The sequence below is a fragment of the Triticum dicoccoides genome, chromosome 5B (genome assembly GCF_002162155.2).
Source record: "Triticum dicoccoides isolate Atlit2015 ecotype Zavitan chromosome 5B, WEW_v2.0, whole genome shotgun sequence".
Classification (NCBI taxonomy): domain Eukaryota; kingdom Viridiplantae; phylum Streptophyta; class Magnoliopsida; order Poales; family Poaceae; genus Triticum; species Triticum dicoccoides.
The window spans coordinates 289,689,113-289,692,494 of record NC_041389.1 but is presented as its reverse complement, the minus strand read 5'-3'; the positions used below and the strand labels follow the sequence as shown (position 1 = coordinate 289,692,494).

Genomic DNA, 3,382 nt, shown 5'->3' with positions numbered 1-3,382 from the left:
GAGCAGTCGATGTAGGGGGTCGATGCACAGGATGAACAACAGCGGCGATAACGGGTCGCCCTGACGGAGGCCGCGAAGGTGGAAGAACTTGTTTCCAGGGATGCCATTGAGCAGGCAGGACGACGAGGAAGTCGCAAGGAGCAGCGCGATCCAGTCCCTCCATCTTGGCGGGAAACCCAATTTCTGGAGCAGTTTTAGGATGTACTCCCAGGAAACACTGTCGAAGTCTTTTGCGATATCAAGCTTGAGCAGCAGGGCAGGGGTTTTGCTGCGGTGCAGGGCACGAACTCTGTTTTGGACAAAAAGGAAGCTATCATGAATGCACTTGGTTCTCTGGAATGCAGATAGCGCAGGGGAGATGATTGTGCTGATAACAGCCGCCAGCCGCATAGAGAGGACTTTGGCAATGAGCTTGGCGATGGAATGCACCAGGCTGATCGGACGGAAATCTCCCATGCAAGTGGCGCCGTCCTTCTTGGGCAGCAGGGCGATCATGGCGGAATTGAGGTCCGCAAAATTGCCCCCAGCGAGCCTGTAGAAGTGGTCAAAAACTGCCATGACATCCGTTTTGATTGTGCTCCAGCAGGCTCGAAAAAATGCACCGGGGAAGCCGTCCAGCCCTGGGGCCTTGTCGGCCGGCGATGCCACGATAGCAGCCCAGATTTCAGCTTCTGTGAAGGGGTTGTCGAGGCCTGCATTTTGAACAGAGGGCAGCTCCAGCGCCTCCCAATTGATGGAGCAGCCTCGCGTCTGCTTGGTGCCAAGCAGCTTGACGGAATGCTCATGAGCAACAGCAGCTTTTTCGTCGTGGGAGGAGGCCATCCCTGAATCAGAGTGCAGAGAGTGGATGAAGTTTTTTCTTCTGCGGGAGTTGATCTTGGCCTGAAAGAAAGCAGGCTTGGCATCCCCAGCTTTGAGCCATGTGATCCGCGGCGCTTGCCGCTTACGCGCCCGCTCGATCGCAGCAAGGCCGATCAGCCTGAGCTTGAGCTGCTTCCGGAGGTGGAATAGAATACTCTCGTAGTTTTCATCTATGCAGTTTTGTGCATGAATTTAGGAACTCGAATGTCAAGACTAACAATCTAGCGAAGCATGTTTTGAAACTGAGGGTGGGCCATCATGTTTGGTTAGGCCATCCTGGTGGACTTCAGTTCGTCCATGTAAATATTGTGACGGTCTAATAAAAACTTGGCTGATTGTCTAAAAAAAAGCAACTGGCGTATCCGCGCTCAAGGAAAAAAAAAGCAACTGGCGTGTCCCTTGTTCTCCTCAGATCTGGCGCATCCAAGGCTCGCCGGCGGTTAGGCCGGCTAACTTTCGACGTCGCTACTTTACTCACATATGGAGGATGCTGCTCGCCGGCGTCCCAAGGTTCCGGTGCCCGATGTAGTCGATGTCACTACCTTCGGCAAAACGTCGGCTCCCTCCCGCACCGGCAAGCTAGGTGTTCAAGTCATCGGCGACGGTGCAACCGTGAATCCATCCCCGCCCAAGGAAGGTGGAAGGCACCTGGTACCCCACGGTCCTCCTTTCCTTTGAAAATATCTTTATGGTCAGTTCGTCTTTGCCACTAAAATCTTTTGCGCATTCCTTGATCTGTAAAACTGCTATGAGCGATTCCATAGGAGAGCTGTAATTCTGAGTGTTTGACGAATTCAGCTTGTTATCTATCAGAATGAAGGATGGGATTCATTTTCTCATACGTGTCAGGGAAGATCTAGTACGAGAACATTAATACTTTCACAAAGTATACCTCAGCTTCACTAACACTGCTCACTTGTTTACCACAAATATCCAACGGTGTCAGATTTATGTTGGCACCATGATATGCAAGAGAATAGTAAACTTCGGATATTTATAGAATGTATATAAACACTGCTGATTCATCCCCTCAAACAAATACTGCTGATTCAGTTGTTACTAAGTTTAAGCTGACTATTATTTCTATTTGCTAGCTTTAGACACGATAACAAGATTATAATCATGTCAGATTGTTGTTGGCTATAACCAAACAGCATAGTAATTTCTTTCCGTCAGCACAGTAGCTGGTCAATATTGACACTGCCATAACTAGTGGTGTTTTGTTGCCGTTTGCAGATATACGAGGAACTGAACGTTAGGGAAATATTCAATGGATGATGTTTTGCAAGTGCAACGAATACATGTTCATATCATTCAGTGTTGAATCAATACAAGGTGTGTGATTTATCCAAGGTCCAACCATTTTAACTGACAAATATAATTGAGAACAGTGTATTCATCATCTGATTGACACATTAGTTGCCCTATCTCTAGATCGACTGACTTATACTTCTCTGTTCTGTCATCCTCACTTGTGTATAATTTTTATTGGACTGAAGATTACTAGTGACGCCAAGCATAACCAGTCAACCCAAGTCTTTTACAAAAAATCTTAGTTCTATAGAGAAGAAACAGATATACTGACCGAAACTGTAAATTTTCACTGGCATCAACGTAAATTGTTTATTTAACATCATCCAACTCTGTTTCTCATTGTATTTGTTTCCTTTCTCTGATCTTTATGTGGTTTTATTGCAGGATTCACAGGACAGAACTAATTCAATTGACATGTTATAACATGTTTTTTCAGAGAAATAATGTGGAAGAGGAATGTGTAAGGAAAGCTTTCATATTGTTGTAGAAGAAATATCCATGGAAGCTGTGAAAGTTGGGAATCTGGTGTACAATTAGCTATAGGGCTTTAGACTCATTTCAACTGAGAAATTGAATCTTCTTAGATCGATTCAGCTTCCAGATAGTTAGAATTAGAAGTTTATTTTTCAGTGACATGCACATTATTGTATATTAATGTACAGTTCAGCTGTAAACTATCAATAGGTCTTGCTAATATAATTTCGTTTTCACTGTAATGGTTTGCATTTTCTTTCCTGGTTTGTGATTTGTGATAGTGAGAAAACAATTCTTTTCTGTCATGGTGATTTGCACCGATTTTGCCTTATTTCCATATGTAGTTATTGAATTATAAAGAATTGATTTTGAAATGGTAAAACAGAAAAGCACAATATATTTCTTTAGATTGCAAATGAAACTTGTATATGTGAGTAGGGATGTGATATGAGCATGTCAAGCAGAACGTCCTATATAACGTCTCACACCATGTAAGCACGCTTTAAAAGCGTGTCTAAATGTTTTGAGATGGTCCGTGGGAAGACGCTCCAAGGACGCTTTACTAAAATGACTCTACAACTAGCTAGGGATGAAATAACGCGTCTCTAGCTATGATATTGGGCGTCTCACTGGCATATTTTCCTGTAGTGCCTTCGCGATGATTTTTTTTGAAACAAACGCAATCCAGAAGACTTGGAGTTGAAGTCTGGAACTCCGCGAGGCGGCCACGAGG

General features: G+C 44.4%; 1 long non-coding RNA gene across 2 annotated transcripts; it reads left to right on the top strand.

Moving 5' to 3' along the window:
• The first annotated feature begins 1,229 nt into the window (after window positions 1–1,229).
• Window positions 1,230–2,852, top strand: LOC119305416. 2 transcript variants are annotated; one of them, XR_005148663.1, is made up of 3 exons: window positions 1,230–1,512; window positions 2,098–2,196; window positions 2,560–2,852. It is a non-coding gene; the product is annotated as an uncharacterized LOC119305416 (long non-coding RNA). The 2 variants fall into 2 exon arrangements; XR_005148664.1 differs by having other exon boundaries at window positions 1,230–1,552.
• Window positions 2,853–3,382: the final 530 nt, after the last annotated feature.